The sequence below is a fragment of the Haliotis asinina genome, chromosome 4, assembly GCF_037392515.1.
Source record: "Haliotis asinina isolate JCU_RB_2024 chromosome 4, JCU_Hal_asi_v2, whole genome shotgun sequence".
NCBI lineage: Eukaryota > Metazoa > Mollusca > Gastropoda > Lepetellida > Haliotidae > Haliotis > Haliotis asinina.
The window spans coordinates 56,903,761-56,923,206 of NC_090283.1; the positions used below are offsets into that span (position 1 = coordinate 56,903,761).

General features: G+C 39.1%; 1 protein-coding gene across 1 annotated transcript in view; it reads left to right on the top strand.

The window, feature by feature from the left end:
- Positions 1-683: 683 nt before the first annotated feature.
- LOC137281708 (cyclic AMP-inducible protein BP74-like) overlaps positions 684-19,446 on the top strand; it is a 52,584-nt gene continuing 33,821 nt past the window's right edge. The window contains exon 1 of the mRNA XM_067813126.1: positions 684-839. The gene's annotated coding sequence lies outside the window, so the exon portion shown is untranslated. The remainder of the gene's footprint in view (positions 840-19,446) is intronic.

A 19,446-nucleotide genomic window follows, 5' to 3' on the forward strand; every position in this document is an offset into this window, starting at 1 on the left:
TTTGCTATTTGTTCAGAGAAAACCACAAACACAACAAAATACCGCCTTTCACCATTGTTTCATCAGTCGTCTTTTCCTCCTGGGGAACACTTGTCACATAGATTGTTTTCGAATGTCAGCAGGGCCTTCTCTTACATGTGCAGCATATCTAGGCGTTGAATGCAATGTCAACATATAAAATGGAATTTCATTTTGCAGATAGCTCCTTGATTTTCATTTTATTGTGAATTCATCGTCATTTTTACATTATCTCACTGAAATGAAAAAGCAATTAACTTTATGTATCAATACAGCCAGTGAGGAAACATCATTTTATTACACGATAATGTTGAAGGATTTCATTTTCGAAGGAAAACAATATTTCTTTTTTCCTTAGGGATTTTTCTTTCACACTTCTAATAGCCATTTGTTGAGTTCCATGATGGTATGATGGTATCGGCTCTGGAAAAAATAACAGTATCTGTATCACAGGTACGTGAAGCAGATCGGAGCACCAAAACATTCTCAACAAAACACATTTAGGTTATTGCTTCCCTTAAAAACTGACGTTAACGGTCTTCTTATCTAACGTCGGAACGCAGCCAATCGGATGAAAGCAAACATTCCCTCCGGAATCACCGTCTCGCCTGATTGGCTGGAGACAATACACGTGACAAGACATGCGAGAGCTCATGAATGACGTCGAGTTGATGGACGTCTCTTACGGCATTAATGACTGAGAGAACGGAGACGAATACAAGACATCTTGCTTCCTGATAACTGTTACTGAAATCGATTAAGGCAGATCCGAGAGTTGATATCCTCGCAGCTTATAGCCTTCGCCGCCAGTGGTGATATAGGTGAGTGATTGATTGAAATACATGATAATATATTTCATTCAGTTAACAAATTGTAATACTGTGATAATAATCAGGATTTGTTTCTATTTTCTATGACGTTTTCCATCTTTTTCTTGAAAGAATGTAAAGCATGAAAATACAACTGGAAGGATGACAGTGCCTGGATGCTATGACATACATGTTCTTGGCGTTCAGCTATGGACATCTGATAATACTCAACGAATTTTTACATTGATAGGAATCTGTCATTTGTCATCTTCATTCATTTAGATACACCTCTATAAAATCAATTCATTATTTCTATTACAAAGTAATTATATGAACACACGATGCCATTTAGAATTTGGGATTACATTCTCTCAGTACAGATTCTAGCACGTTTATTGGGTACATCCGGGACTAGAATCTGTACTTTACAGATAAAGTGTTATCCCAAAGATGGCACGTGTTAGAGTTTTAATAGATTACATACACAGTGGGGAGGGGCAATTCTTGACCGTCGTTAATGCAATTTCATTCATGGGGATATAGGCTCTTTGACAAGCGACTGGGATTAATTTACACGTGGAAATTGTCCGCATGAACTCTTGGAAATTGCTATTGATGTGACCGCAGATGTAATTATTTCCTGACTTCATCTGGTTGATCATTTATAATGCATGCATGCTATATAATTTATGGGGCATGCACTTTGATATCAACAAGCCTTGACATATTATAAAACTACGTAAACACTAATACCGGACATTCGAGGTTTGGTAGGGTAGAGAACAAATTGATCTATTTTTGCGGGATTAGGTTAAGAAAACTAAAATAGCCCATTCAACGACGGTACTTTTCATGAGTTATTGATACGGGTCTTGACATTATTCATTGATATCGTATTGACGATTTGTTATATTCAATATGCGTAGGTATCATACCCCTACAATGAGTAAAACTGATATTTGTGAGGAAAATGCATGCCTATCAATATTGTGAAATTGTACATAACCACACGGCAGTAATATCATACAACTAGTGAAATGATATCAAAACATTTTTCAAATACATATCTACCACAATCTAATCTTTTTATCGTCAACATGTACATTTAGATACGTAGGTTATACTCACACTATACCTACATGATGATATAAATACTGTAGGGTTGATACACTTTCACAATAGTTATGACATTAGGGAATTTGTCAGAATTATTCCTTGTTTGTTAATCATAGTTAGCATCGTATCTTTTTTTATCCTTTTTTTGTAAATCAGTAAATGTGCAGTCATGTCAATGGATCTCCTCGTCCATCACTTGTTTGTCTGATTTGTCTACCAACCGACATCTCCTGGTAAGAGCACACTGACTGTGCAGTGAACAAACGGGAGTGTTTGCATGGATATCGTTACAGAGGCCAGTCGTCAGGACATGCCTATCCACTTTGAGAACACCAAAATCTAGACCTTATTATGTGAACATTTCAATTATATAACTGCCAAAGTAAAGTGAACAGCTGTCCCTCGGTGTTTCCTCTTTAGAATTAGTCCCCAGAAAGCTTACAGTTGTCTTTTGTTGATGGTGTTCCGCGAATACGCGTCTTCGTATAGTTTCAATGCTGCATCGATCCATGGAAATCCGGGTTAGAATCTACAGCAATCTTTGCTAGTCGTAACAGAGTCGGATGCCGTGGTCGCTGACGTGGTTCGCAGCTGTCATCGTTTCCAGTTGCATGTACAATAGTCATGATGTTAATCACTCTATTATATTGTCCAGAGTTGATTATTTACTGACCACCGTCAAACGGTACATAGCGGTGTTCGACACCACTGTACCCCATTAAATTTGATCAAAACCTATGGCAATATTTAGAAAGTATTCATTCTCAGACAATGTTCTTGTAAATATGTAGACGAGGATCAATGTTCATAGTGATTTTCTCATGCAGAGATTCGATAGTTTACAGGTTTCTAGCTAAGGAAGGAGTATGAATATGTCTGGCCTAAAGGAGAAAATTAACACCAATATTTTTTCACAACGTGAGTATGGCGGATGATAAAACAAATTCGCGGGCACCTTGTGTCTACACCGGTTTGTGTTCTGTAATCAGTTCATATAAAATCCATCACAATTTTAACTTTACCAACGGTCAGTCGAGGCTGATTATTCTTTGGCTACGACGTTGTGAATGAACCGTAATGGCACGGGATATGACGTTAGAAACAAAAGGACTTTACAGTACCAATACACTCAACCTCAACAAAAGCCAAGAAGCGAACCCTTGCTCCGGGATAACAGCCATTACGCCTAATTATACGTGATATAGAAAACTTGTGTTTTTCACCTCAAATCGAACCCTGTACACAGAACATTACAAGGTCGATATTCCTAAGGGACAATTTGCCCCTGTTGTCATCAATCAGAGTTGTGAGTATAAGCATGATGCGTGGATGGGCGTTTTTCAACTGTTTCGAAAAAAGCATGGACTTTCGACAGGGCGTTGGCAGCCTTGTACTGGTTTACAAGATTAGGATCCTTAATAGTCATGTCATGTTAGCGCGAACGTCTAATTACTGTTTGATTCGACGTCGTTGTCCATATGCATTGTTGGTTCATGGGTAATTACGCTTAAAAACGGGGGCTAAAGCCATTCAATAAGAACTGGTGTTACTCAATGTAAAGACTTAAATACTATCACATTGTCTCTCTGTGAATCACATGAAGCAGCGACACACCTACCTTGTGGTATGTCACAGGTTATCGAACACAGTGTGTCAGCCAACTTTAATGACGATAGGGAAGCCTCTGTTTACAGCACAAGAATCCCCGCTATTGACTGTTATGGACATTTATTCGAGATATCTTCAACTCGGCATGGTGAAAAAAACTGGGTGCAGGTGGGAAGTACGAGAGGGGAGTGGGTGTGTGTGTGCGTCTGTGTGTGTCTGTGTGTGTGTCTCTGTGTGCTGTTGAACTAGTTTGTATCAGTGATCGGTGGCATATTAATTATTAGATCCAGCAAGGTCGTTGATTATTTATAACAGGTGCATGCATTTATTTGCTTCAACAAGAGCCATTCTCATTACAAAAATCGGGATTTTTATAGAAAAGATATGATGTATTATAAACAAATCGTTTTAATCTAAGGCTCTGGTGAACTCTCGAACAGCACTTAATCATAATGTGGCGTGTACACCAACAAGACATTGCTCTAATGTTTACTTAATGCGGCATAAAAGTATATTCTCGAACATTTGATAACCCAGGATATTTCTATTGTCTTAAACTGTGTAAGTATGTGTATAGTTTGTTAATATATGTACACAGTTATCCTCTTAATTATTTTCCCGAACTGGATATTGAAATTAGACTGGAGGAATGTTGTTCCCCCATCAACATGCATCATCAGGTGACATGCTTATAAGGACATTTGCTACGTTAGGAAGGGCAGTGATGTCCTCGATACTGACCTCATTGAACTGCATATTAGTCAGGATGTTAGATGTCTCGGTATGTGGGGCTGGAAGTTATCCTGTAATTTTTTATGACATTTGAAAGTCAATGACTCAAGATCCTTCACAAAGGGCTTTGCTCCCTGTGTTCAGAATCTAAATCTTCCCTTGAGGCTTTTTTTCAATTTGATCAGCATCAAGGCATGTCCAGTCCAATGCTTTTGCATGGCAGAAGATGACAGTATATCAAAGATACTTTAGATCTGCGTGATATACATAAGACCAGGTTACTTCATTTATTTCACAAGAGACAAATGTATTTTCAATCAGTAAGTCGTCGTCTGGAATTTGATTCGGCACCAGTGGTTGAATATTTAGTGTCTGAGTGAGTTTAGTTTTACGCCGCACTCAGCAATATTCCAGCTATATGGCGGTGGTCTGTAAACAATCGAGTCTTGATCAGACAATCCAGAGATCAACAACATGAGCATGACACAACATGACACACGTAACTGGGATACGATGACAGGTGTCAGCCAAGTCAGCGAGCCTGACCATCCGATCCCGTTAGTCGCCGATCCCGCCAGTAAGCATGGGTTACTGACGATCAGTTCTATCCCAGCTCTTGACAGTTTGGGTGCGTGTTTAAGGCGAGGACACCAGCTTTGCATAAGTGCGTCCTTTTTAACTTCCCGGGGACCTGTAATGGGGTCTGAACTCGTAGGTATTTCTGCTTGAGATTTAGTTGGCCCAGCTTTCAGTGACGTCGACATTTGCTCTGCAGACTTGGGTCCGTTATACATGTAGCAGTCCAGTGATCAGTTTTAATCCGCTGATTTGTGCTTTCTCTGGTCATCAAAGGCACTGCAGACTTGAGTCCTCTAGGCGTGCCTAAGTCAAGTGATCGTGGGTTCGTATCCACAGTTTTCAGTGAGTGTCGAGGTCTCTACAAAACTGGCAACGAAGTGGACATAACTGAAAGTTTCAAGAATGTGAGTGAGTGAGTGAGTTTAGTTTTACGCCGCACTCAGCAATATTACAGCTATATGGCGGCGGTCTGTAAATAATCGAGTCTGGACCAGACAATCCAGTGATCAACAACATGAGCATCGATCTGCGCTATTGGGAACCGATGACATGTGTCAACCAAGTCAGCGAGTCTGACCACCCGATCCCGTTAGTCGCCTCTTACGACAAGCTGAGTCGCCTTTTATGGCAAGCATGGGTTGCTGAAGGCCTATTCTACCCCGGGACCTTCACGGGTCTTCAAGAATGTTACTGACGCAACCGTTTTAGTCTTTTTAGTCTAGTTTTTTTAGTATATAAGTCTTAACCATTATCTCAATCACATCCCTTGCCCTGATCGCCTGGCAAACTAAGATCCTTACTCGCGTTCTCACAGAAATAGCGAAATTCGTGAGCGTCATACACAATATTATAGATGTAATATAGATGTTATATTTTGTATTACATTTTCTGAGTAAAGTACATATTCTAGTATTTTTGCTGGGTTGATTTCAATCCATGATTCGCTCAACAAATGTGCTCGAATATGTACTTTACTGACAAAGTGTAATCCCAAATATAACATATGTTATATTTGACCACTTTCTTAATGGCACAGTGTACTCATATAAGAGATGAATAACATTTCTTCTGTGCAATTTCCTGGCAATCTGTGAAAGCCACGCGTAATTTATAAACTCTTCAATTTCTGTGAACCAGGACTTCTATTACTAAAATTACTATTTTCTTAGAAAACGGTGAAACGGTGAAAAAACCGTTATCAACTGCACTTCCACAAAGATCTTTAACTATTCGTTCTGAAGGTTAAAACTGTGGTGTTAGACATTGGATATTCCAGACGTCTCCAGGTAATTTCACTGAATAACACAAGTTGTTCAAGAAAATAGGTAACGAAAGTAAGTTTGGCTGAGGATTTACAACAACAAACAAGTGTCCACGGGGTCATGAAATGAATTAATTCTGGGTTCCCAAGTGGACTGATGGTATGGCAGTCGTGACGCTAAGAATATGTCTGTCACCGTTTAAGCCCTCTTGAATATAGACTGGTCCGTCAGGTAGAGGAGGACAATCAAGTATCAGGAATATGCGATACAATATTATCATTTTATTTTAATTTGTTCATACTGTCAGTTCGGTCTTGATGGAATTGATTTTGATCGAACAACTTTACCATTTGTCCATTAAAATTCGGTGTGGCTCATTTAACTTCAATGAGCAAGACGCGTTTCTAGAAAACTACAACTTTCTATCACGTATTAGGATTTGATATGACCCATATTTTCTCAACTGAAGTATTTCCGCCATCGCTGAATTTTTACAGTAACGTGTATTTTCTAGTTGTAATCGATTTTTCTTTGCTAAAGCCTCCTCACCGAGAGTATAAATTGAATAGATGAAATCCAAAGCCTTCGTTAGCAGTCTAAAATGACGTTCTTGTTGAGTAGTAACAGTCTTTGTGCAAGAATACATTGGTAACGAGGCAGATGATAGGGTGTCCCCACTTAACAGAAAAAAATATCTGGAAATTCAAATCAAGGGGAGTAGCATTTTAAATCCATTGTACAATTGTCTGTTGTACCCTTTCCTCAAAGATCTGACCGTGACCTTGACAGAAAAACTCCTCTGATTTTCTGAGGTCATTTCCCCGACTTCCTCTTTTCCCTGTTTGATGTTTCGCGGGCATTCATTATACAAATAAACAGATTTTTCAGTTGTTCAAGAAGGAAAACATAAAATACAGCAACGCTGTCATTACAAAATAGGTAGCTCAAGTTTGACACATGAGTGGCACGTGGTTAGACACATTTCTACACACATTCATATATCGTGCTTGTGTGTGTAAACATGCATGTATGCATGCATACACACACGCGTATACTGATACACACACATACACACACATACACATACACATACACATACACATACAATCAAAAGGTTAGATGGTCATTTCTTGGTCACTTTTAGGAGTTCACCATATCGACGGCCATACACTTTGGTGTCATCAGTAAGAGACCCCCTGGTGTCAAGATATTTCTACTCTGATTCCAGAATTCACTTGCATTTGTCACTTTAGTATGACAGGAATACAAGCATTAGTAACTACTGAGTATTATTACGATTCAGAGATGAACACTGCGGATGTAAGCTAGGATATCTATGTGCCATTGTCATACCAGAAGACTTGCGGATACAAATTCCACCTGACACCGTTCCGCATTACAACTACCATTTTCACTCAATCGTGAATATTGCAAAATATTGCTGTGGTTGGCACTGTGTACCGAATGCTCACCTCAAATCGATAAGAGAAACCACTCTACGCGAAAACAGTGATTGCCATCATTTTAAATTGGCACATTTGCTCTTAAGCTGCAATGAACACAGCTTTAATCACTTTCGGAAATAGTTCAATGTTCCACCACACGCTAAGAACCACTTTACCCCCTCCCTCACCCAACCACCAACCGTAGTATATTTCAAGCCCCAGTAATACATTACAGTCATACGCGTATGCCAGGTGACATGTATAGCACGTGTATGCAATAAAACGGTTTCATTACACTCGATACATAATCAATATACTTAGGCAAAGAATTCTACAATGCATGCTCTTGCAAATAAGCCTTATGCCTTTGTATTTCGATCCGGATTGATATAAGGCGTTAACGATGGCATTAATTGCTTCGGTCCCGTGTTAATACTTGGTGGTTTTATTCCTTTGAAAGAGAAAGTTCTAATGATATACTTACACAGGGAATTAGATCTAGCAACAGTGCTTCTCATTTCGACATTTCACGGTATTTCATTTACGCTGCTTAACCCTGCGTGTAACTTATTTCAAACACAAGGATCGGTTCTAACGTCAACATGATATGTAATCAGCAAGCAATTGGCATGACATCAAACACCAAGATTACCTTTGACGTATCATGGGGTTGTTCAGCTTTGTGTATTTGAACAACTCATCCAGATATGCGCTTTGACACGTGCTGATTAATATCTGGTACTTCTTCTGAAAAAAACTCTTTTAATGTGAAATATTTTCTTTTAAGGCGGCTTATTACAGATCTAAAGAAAGGCAATGGGAGATTTATTAACATTAACCTCTTATTTCCGTTGTCACACATTCATCAAGCAGGTTTAACCATAGGGTACTAGAGAAAATTGTCAAAGTACGTCAGGAGACAGCAAAGTTCCACAGTTATAATCACTATATATGTTTTACAGGCTATTGCCTGTAAATTGAAGGGTACACAAACATTTCTACTTTCATTTTGTGCATTTGACTATGAACCCCTAGGTGAGAGTGTTTGCCCAAAGCCCCAAATCTACGTTCTTTTGTCTTTCAGCACTTTTTTATAACATAAATGTATACTGAGTCATAAATGCGCTTTCCATAATTATAAGACATCCTTTGTACGATTCAGACTGAGGCATAAACATGGCTGTGAATCCCCATCGAATACAATTCATTTGAATGTATGAGGGGGTACTATCCTGCCTATCAGAGGTTCTTCAAGAAGTGTAATCCTGTCACGGACACATGCAAAGGCAAATCAGTTTTTGAGCAGTGTGAGTGAGTGAGTTTAGTATTACGCTGGTTTTAGGAACATTCCAGTAACATCATGACGGGGGACACCAGAATTCGACTTGTACCCATGTGGGGAATGGAACCCGTTCGTCATGAGGAGCGAACGCTTTAGCCACTAAGCTACCCCACTGCCCCTGTTGAACTGAACAGACATGTTAACATGTGATACTACTGAACATTAGGGATGGCATCGCAAGATGATATGGTCACAGATGTGTAAATGTTGGAAATGTTACTTAAACGCTTGTCATTAACCCTTTTTGAAAGTTGTACTCTTCTCTTGAATATTGTAACCTTAATGAAGCAAATTCTGAGCTTCAAGATTTGGTGAAAAGAGCTGGCTCCATGAACACAAAAGTTGTGAAATGTAAACACACAAAAGCTTCAATATAAAGGCATAGATGAAGGTATTCACCTTGTCATACACTCTTGTACAGAGTATTGTGTCACTCTGAAACTTTATGCACATATCTAAAGTTGAAATTGATAATGTGGCTTCACAGGAATTTTCAGTACTGTCTATGAATGTATGATATTTAGTGGGTGCCTTTCTTGAAATACGGGTCATATCAAAGATGTTTTTGTAGTATCGAAAAGGTCCTGAAATGGAAAGTAGTGAGTGAGTTTAATTTTACGCCGCACTCAGCAATGTTCCAGCTATATGGCGTCGGTCTGTAAATAGTCGAGTCTCGACCAGACAATCCAGTGATCAGCAACATGAGCATCGATCTGTGCGATTGGGAACCGATGACATGAGTCAAGCAAGTCAGCAAGCCTGACCACCCGATCCCGTTAGTCACCTCTTACAAGCATAGTCGCCATTTATGGCAAGCATGTGTTGCTGAAGGCCTATTCTAACCCTTTCGTGGGGCAAATGTAAAGTAGCATGCCGTTGAATGTGACTATAAGTACTTTGTTAAGCAGATTTCTAACTCATCAAAACCACTTGGCTGTTTACTCTGGCCAACATTCAAGAACCGTCAACAGAATTAACCGTATTTCTTCGTTTACTGGGATGTCTAAAGTATTCTCTGCTACATACGTTGTAAAAAAAAACACCAAAAGCACAAAAAAGATTCTGTATCTATTTTGTATATGAACATTCCCAAGGTTTTCCTTGGAATGTGAAATTAACTATAGCTAGTGTGTCATTTTCTCATGTTTTTCTAAATGAATTTACTATGAATGTCCATTTGACCCGTATTTTAGTTTCATGTATGTAAAAACTTGTAAATTAGCGAGTCATATTTTTACGCAAAAGAGAATCCTTTTACACCTTAACCTTATACCCAAAGATGGCGTTAAAACAACTGGAACATTTCTTGCCTTTACACCTTAACCTCATACTCAAATATGACGTTACAACAACTGGACCGTTTCTTGCCTTTTCACCTTGATCTCATACCTCAAGATGACATTAAAACAACTGGACCATTTCTTGCCTTTTCACCTTAACCTTATACTCAAAGATGACATTAAAACAATTGGACCATTTCTTGACTTAACACCTTAACCTCATACTCAAATATGACGTTACAACAACTGGAACATTTCTTGCCTTTTCACCTTAACCTTATACTCAAAGATGACGTTAAAACAACTGGAACATTTCTGTCCTTTACACCTTAACCTCATACTCAAAGATGACGTTAAAACAATTGGACCATTTCTTGACTTAACACCTTAACCTCATACTCAAATATGACGTTACAACAACTGGACCATTTCTTGCCTTTTCACCTTAACCTTATACTCAAAGATGACGTTAAAACAACTGGAACATTTCTGTCCTTTACACCTTAACCTCATACTCAAAGATGACGTTAAAACAATTGGACCATTTCTTGACTTAACACCTTAACCTCATACTCAAATATGACGTTACAACAACTGGAACATTTCTTGCCTTTTCACCTTAACCTTGTACTCAAAGATGACGTTAAAACAACTGGAACATTTCTTGCCTTTACACCTTAACCTTATACTCAAAGATGACGTTAACACAACTGGAACATTTCTCGACTTTACACCTTAACCTTTTACCTCAAGATGAGGTTAAAACAACTGGAACATTTCTTGCCTTTTCACCTTAACCTTTTACCTCAAGATGAACATTTCTTGCCTTTTCGCCAACAATGATTTAGCTTCCAACCAGAAGGATCCCAGAAATGATCTCAGACATCAGGGAATCGGTAACGGTAAATGAGAATGACACTGACAGATACAAAAGTGGTTTTCATCATGTTTCGCCCCCAGCAACAACGACGAAGCCATGGAAATCTCAGTAGCGTTTCGGTAATCATGTTTGGTCACTGCAATTATTCTTTAGGTCACTTTTTCACATCGTTTGCCAATTGTCATTTCCAGAGTTCACTGCTGGGGGTTTCAGCAAATACAACTATGTAATGATTAGAATCAAGCAAGATGGGCCTTCTGATAAATTACGTTCAGTGGCATTGATACTGTGGTAGATTTGACAATATGTAGTAAAATGTGACAATAGGTACTATAATGTAAACAACACCTAATATTATTTGCCAACGGGTAATATAAAGGTGACAGTACCAACATGATACCCTACCGCCCAGTACCCTACCTTCCAGTACCCTACCTTCCAGTACCCTACCGCCCAGTACCCTACCTTCCAGTTAATGTCATGAGACTGGGTAAAGAGGAAGATAGTCTTGTAGATTCAATGAATGGATCACAGATAATGAGTGACCTTCATCATCGCAAGTTGTCTTGACTGCAAAATGATTGATTGCATCGAAAACATCCGGATTAACCAATATCCACTTAAACGAACAAAACACCAAATACCATTTCAGGTATTGCATCAGGGTTATATTCATTTGAGCAAACCAGAAAGCGGGGATCGTTGGTTCGAATCGCAACAGTGATTCTTAGTTTGCCATGACCATTGTCGAGCCCAAATGGGTAATGTTTGGCTTGCACCACTTCGTTCTTTCTCTAGCCCGAACAAACAACCGCCTTGCACCTCGTACCACTACTAGAATACTATTGAAAGCGGCATTAAACCACTCAACTGACAGTATGCTGTTGTTCCCATATGCATCGGAAATAATTGCTCTTATCACTACACTGAGGTCTTGCATTTTTCAGCGACATGGGGTAGACAAGTCTTGGAAGTTCTCGTCACTCATCCGTGTACCAAACCCGTCTTGGTGTGGGATTAAAAATTCGCTGAAATCGCGTTTCTAGTTTTGTCATCACTCTAAACGTTCTCTTCGATTTTGGAAAAGTGGTAAGCGTCCTGTTTCGCTCTGTACTTTTTTCTCCCACATTAAACAACCATTCTCGACATAACTGAAACTTTATTCAATGGCCCGTGAATCCCAACTCACTCACCGATAAAAACCGTATGATCAATACTTCAAAACGTAAAAACTCAATAAAATCCCCCAGAACTTTCACTCACGTTGTGCCTCTTTTAATAAAAAATATTAAAGTTTCCAGTTAAAGCTAACACGCATTTCCTTGGGCTGTTCTTGAACTCAAGTAACGGGTGTGCATCTGTTGTCATCCCAAACCTCCCATCAGATCTCCTGGACACTGTAGCACTGAAGCGAACACAAACCCACCAAGGTGTGAACACACCAAGCCCGTAGAGTTCCCTGTAGGGGACATCTTCATTCGGGGAGCAAGTAGAAGGGATCTCCACACAAAAGCTTCCATATTCATGTCTGATTCGTTGCACATGGAAATTGAACTGGATTTGCTAAAGTGAACGTGAGAGTTTGTCCCGCGGGACCGCCTCAACAGTCAATGGAACGAAATTGTTTGTTACGATAGATAATTGTCTGGGACTTTTTTTTCGATGCGGAGACAGAAACATCCTTGGGGCTGAGTGACACTTTTCGTTATCTGGAACGAAAATTACTCAGAATGGAATATTGTACATTGAGTTTTCGGTTCAGTAACAAATACAGTTTTGCTAATGGCTGTTCACATATTGACCGTCCAATCCATGTTTCTTCTGATTTTGATGATTGGATTACATCAGCATAACAAACATTAATACTTCACAGTTGAATATCAACATATTTTTTTCTGGATTTAGCATGCATGCTAAATATTATTTCGCTTTTATAACTTTGAATTAAAGCTTTATATATTTATGTCATTTCGGCCAGTATGTGCAAAGTATCCTTCAGGCAAAATATAAACGTGCACTGTCTTTTCGAAGATTGATCACAATATATTCAATATTTGCTGAATTCATTTTAGAAAGGTAAATAAAAACATTTTATTCGTGGTAGACAAGATGTTATCTGTTTACAAAACGTTTGCATTTCTGTTTGGAGACTTTTTGGATAAAAGCGCATTTATTATAGGCTTTAGTACGTATTCTTTTCAGGTTAAGTAACTAATTTTTCAAAACGGTGATATATCAGTCAAGTGATGATGAAAACTTCCCAAGCAATATTTAGATTATTCACCACATATAGGTATCCTTTTTGCATATAGCATATTTACCGCATGTTGATGATTAAAATGATTATATTTAAGCCCAAACAAAATGATTCAGTTTGGGGGAGTGAGTTAGTATTTATCGTCACATCGGCAATATTTCAGCTCTATCATGACGAGAATGATTGATTATGATTAAGCAGCAACAATAGTAGAAGCTTTAAAACTGGCATGGAACGAAAAAAATTATACTCTACTGCAAGACGATAGAGTATAAAAATGAGCTATAAATCACCAGCGACTGAAGGTAGGTTACCTCATAAGGGCCCATGTAGACTTTGATTCAGTTTGAATTCTGTGTCTCGTGATATACACCGACACATATCATACTGATGGGTTTTAGACTGATCTGCGGTATCTCATCCCTATCAAATTCATAATATTGTAGATAGAGTTACTCCTATGATAAACTGCTTGAGAGGTTTGAAATATCGTTTATCACGTAGGTCACTTCAGATTATGTACCAGTCTTTCATCCTGCCGTTATTTGATTATTGCAGTCACGTTTGGGACAACTGCACCTCTGTTCAGAATACCACTTTAGAAAACATACAGTTAGATGCATTAAGGACAATTTGTGGGGCAGCAAGAGGAACAAGCCATAACAAACTGTATGCAGAAACTAAGCTCACCCCTCTTATTGAGAGAAGATGTATACAATTTCATCAAACATCAAACTTACAAAACATTCGCGTAAAAACAATTCTTTATTCAAGATCCTTTTGTACCAAGCACAGTAGATCTTTGGAATGCTTTTCCAAATGACGTTAAAATGATACAATCCCAAAAGTCATTTATTGAAAAAATATCCCCACAACTTGGACATACATCTGGATTTGATGTGAAGTATGGAAGTCGATTTTGTCAAATTACTCACTGCAGGCCTCGTCTAGGCAGTAGTGATTTGAACTATCATAAATTTGAACGACATCTTTCAAACGATCCTTCCTGTTCTTGTGGCGCTAGATACCCAACACTATCTACTTGTCGTCCTAATTACACTGTACTAATACTAAGAAATGATGCAGATTTTACAAACATGGATACAGCTTAAAGACAATCCTATATGGAAAGAGTGATTTATCTGATCTTGATAATCTAGCCATCTTAAGATCTGTCTACCTCTTCGTCACTGCTTCTCGTAGATTTGATACTAAATGTGGTTGAGAATTACCAGCTTAAAGAAATATATTGGTTGTTTTTGAAACATTAACCATCAATTAGTTTCATGTGCATTTACCTTGTGGTTGTGTCATGTGACTATCCTGTATTAGAACTTTGGTTTATTTACTTTTGTAAAATGCATTGGAGAGGCATTAACACAAGCTTCTAGCTTGTTTGCCAATTCACTCGTTTTTCACGAATAAATATGTTTAAACCAAATTCAAGGTTTATTGGAATATTGGTACCGTGATAGTACGGCTGGACGATGTGTTGAAGCTTAGCACTTGACACGTGTGATGGCGTTATATTGATTCAACTCTGCCCCCCCATCCAGTTCATAAAGGCCAGACTGTTCACGTTCCTACAAAGATGTCCTGACATCGTCATGACAGTTCTTGATATACCCCTAAAATCTGCTCAGCCATTTTGACACGGCACCAATCACACAAATGAGAACACACACACTAAAACATCAAAGTGGCAATGGTTAATCTATGACGGGCGTACCGCCGTCTAAGAGCATTAGCTTCTTGTAGGGAGAGTAAGGCCACCTGAAATGTGTTCTCGGTGACGTCGCTTTGGGTTAAACCTTCATGGTCCTGTGTAATCCTGAACGTCATTGATGCATATCTGGTGCATTTGTCTGTTTTCACTGATGGAAACCAAATGAGAAGTTAATATACTTAGATGGCATCAGTAGTGACTCCTTTATTCTGGAAGCCTGGTCAGGCTGAGAGGGCTAATCACCGTGACGTGGAATAAAAGTAATCAATCAAACCTTTTTCCGAGTACGTCACATTATTGATACACCTGAGAGGAAGTGTGTGCCTAGTAAGTAAGTTACAGGGTCGTGGCTTGAACAATGAATATAGTTGCGAGTACCAGAAAGAACGACAGTATGCTTGGCTTATCATGGGGTCAAGTGCTGTACAATCAACACAGTTTTGAATACAAGAAAGAGGGTGTATTCTTCGTACGTAGGTTACGGGGTCTTGTCCTGGAAAGTGAACACAGTTTTGAATACCCGACACGATGTGTGTATTTCTTACGTAGGCTACAAGGTTGTGTCTTAAATATGAGATGCAGTTTTGTATACCCGACAGGACGTTTATTCTTCCTACGAAGGTTATAGGGTCGTGTTCTGAACAATGAATATAGTTTTGAATACCTTAAAGGACGTGTGCTCCGTAGGTTTGTCAGTGAATCGTGTCCGGAACAGTTTTGTACACACAAATGAGTGCACAGATACCATGACGTTTACATAAGGCATAACATGAAACATTTCTACAAAATGATTCACATTAAATTCTTTGAATGATACTTTTTGAAGCTGGAGACGATACAACGATACAAGAATCTGCATGGAAACGTCGCATCATCTGAAAAAATAAGCTGTTCATCCATAAAGCTTGTTTTTATCGGATTCACAGAACTAGCATATTTATTAAGCAGTCTTTGTGTTTGTGTACATATTTATACATTTCCTGGATAAACTGGACACTTACGTTCTTGCACCAATGTTATCAACTTAACCCCGCATAGAACTTTGTGATCTCTATGAGCTGTATTTTCTGTATCAAAAATTTCGAATCAAATATCTATCTCAGACACTGCGTGTACTGTGCACAACAATATATAGAACGCCATGACTGACCAAACTGAGAAACAAATTCCGTTTGGTGTAAAGGAAACAAACCATAGTGAAAATTTTAAAATTATACCTGATCAATGAAAAGCAACATATAACAGAGCAGACTCTTAGTCACTTATTCATACGCACTTAATGACCCATGCACATTTCAAACACAATTCAAACAGCAAAACAGGGTATGTTATGAGAAAGCATGTTTTAACTACCACTGTCGTGATGTTTTGCATTAGCGTGCTTTGCGTACTTTCCTAGAGGTTAACATGGACCAATATGGCATTGTCGAAGATCATAGCAGCTATATGAAAGCGTCAGTGTCTTGTGGAGAGCTGATGCCCGTATAGCTGGATGTGAGTGGTTCGATTACCGTCCTAGTTATATGATGATACGTCATATGAATTGGCAGCCATTTTACTTGGAGCTCGACAGTCTGGAGGTCCTTCTCTGTCTAGGTCTAGGGCTAAGGCTGTCTCAGCGATCGCTTATTTGCCACACTTTCATCTACTGAATGATTCACTGTTGACCCTCTTCGAAAGAGAAACACAGGATTGAAAAGCTTATTCAAACCATTATCAACTAAATCGGAAACAGAAAATTTTTAAGGACACATGGTTGCAGTAGCGATTGGGTAAAGTTACTTTTTACGTGTTCAGATATAAAAGTGTTATGAACATGGAACGGGTCCGGCCTACTAGATAATAATGTTATGCGCTAAATCCACAGCCTAAAGCTAACCAAACGTGCCTCGTTATTACGAGCTCAATGGATCAGTTATTATTCCCAGCTCCGAGTGGAGTATACAACACAAGTTGCGATGAAAGTTAACATTAACGTCACCATCTCGTGGTTACCTATTCTCTGCCAGGTAAATAGTGGCACCCTTTGGTCCAAGTCATTTTCCTAAGCAGTCACCATATGTACAACGTGTAATCCAGTGTTAGTCGCGATCGAAGGACAAGAAATCCAGGAACCAAGCTGACAAGTTACGATAGTATATAATACACCGACGGGAACATTCAAGATCTGTTTGGTTTCTATCCCAGCATTGTTGTGCTCTAGAAGCAGGCTAATTAGAACATTATAGACCTTGTCCCACCTGAGTTGAAATCGATAGTATTAGACACATCCATTGTCGTATGTGTCAACACCTGCAATAAACCAAGATTTAGTCGACGTGAAATACCGTGTACTGGGCACAATGCATTCCAAGGTCAGTCGATGAGGTGGACGTTCAGAGTGTACAGGTTTTTGCGACACTGATAGTGAGCATCGTGGCAGGATTGGTAGTGTCTCAACAGGCGTTACGCACGTTGTAACAAGGCGCCGTACGCATAAACTACAACATTCGTGTCCTGTATTAAAATTTGATCGTTTGTTACGTACGTCACGTTTCCTTAGTTTGACTTATAAGAAATGTTTTCTTTCTGGTGTGCATATGACTAGCTTCTGCATGTGTTTGTGACGGTTGCACTATGGAGTAAGTGGTTTCTGATTGTGTTTACGTTCGTGCGTGTTGTGCTAGTGTATGTGTGGCGTGAGGCACTCTATAAGTTACAGGTTTACCTCTCGTGTGTGAGTGAGTGAGTGAGTTACGTCACCACACTCAGCAATATTCAAGAGATAGGGCGGCGGTCTGTAAATAATCGAATCTGAACCAGACAATCCAATGATCAACAGCATGAGCATCGATCTGGGAAACGATGACATGTATCAACCAAGTCATCGAACCTTATCAACTGATCCCGTTAGTCACCTCTTACGACAAGCATAGTCGCTTTTTACAGCACGCATGGGTTGCTGAAGGCCTCTTCTACCCTTGGCCGTCTTTGTGAGTGAAATCAACGAAGATTCCAAGCGTGGATTCTTGTTCAAAACACATTAAGCTTTATAAATCGAACCAGGAAACTTTGGTTTGTTCAGCGAGGGAACTGATAACAGGAACTTGTATGCTAACGCAACATTAATTGTAAGCTCATCCGCAATCAGTGGACATGTTCGCACTATTCCATGTCTTATAGTTGGCAGCCGACGAAAACGCTAACACGGTCACCATTTGGTCATTTACGGCAAGACAGATTCCACCCACATCCATCAGGTGGAGGGAAACAGAAGCAATTTACAAAGATGTAAGATGCTTCACAATGATCGTCAAGGGATGTGTTTGAGACAGCTCGTTAAAAAAAGCATTCAACCAGGGTTTTAGATACGGAATCGTTTTCAATAGCTACCAAACATCGCAAACGTCCAGACCCTCCAACGATCCATGTCCTTTAAGCGGGCTGCACAACACTGCAAAGTAGCCTATCCACTCGTGCTTCACTGGACATGGTGCACGTAAAGAGATTCTCTGTCTTGCAATCATCAAACTAATTACAAGGAAGGAGTGAAAGGTAAACTATCGCCTTGTCGCAGTCCACTGTGAGAAGTCCAATCGATGTTGTTCCGTGGCTCGAGTGTACTCTTACGTATATTGGTTGAGTTTGACGTCAATAATTTTAGACGTTTCAACGAGTTCAGCAACAACTCGGACGAATGAAATCAATTTCTAAGGAGACTAACAGTAAACAGCAACATGCTTTTTACAGTTTATTTCGTTAGTTGATTGCATGTTTGTGAAGTGGATAAGTCTATTTCTCACATTACGAACAAGAGAAAACTTCCATTTAATCAGCGTAGGCCCCGTGGCTCCTAATCTTGGATTTGTCTTCAATCTCCTTCTTATTGTAAAATGCATTATTCATAATCGCAGGATGTATTTGGGTTTTACAAAATGATTTTCCATTTTTAACCGTCAACAAACAGTCGACTAATCAGTTTAGTATGTAGGAGGTTTTGATGGGATGTTGACTTCCGTTGCGTTCTGAGGGTGAGGTTCGTGTCATCACTGTCAGCGATGGCATAGTTTCTCATGGGACATGAGCTGTACTTGAAGTGTTAGATTGTGGTATGTTAACACAACGTGGCAATCAGCCACTGTAGCTATGGCTGAATGCACCAGTATTCTATCAACAGTGACGTCCAGTCGTTACACTTGTATTTTTCTTGTTCTTTGTTTATGTTTAACGTCATGTATTCATTATTTTGAAAGAGGAGAGAGGGTCAAAACAGCAGTAGTGACTAACAAAAGTAACTTCAATGACACACACAAAACAAAAAACAAATTATGATAGTCAGTGATAACAGAATTGGTCCTTATAATGAATGACTCATATGGATCATAAGTGTAAATAGGCAATTTACGAGTGCAT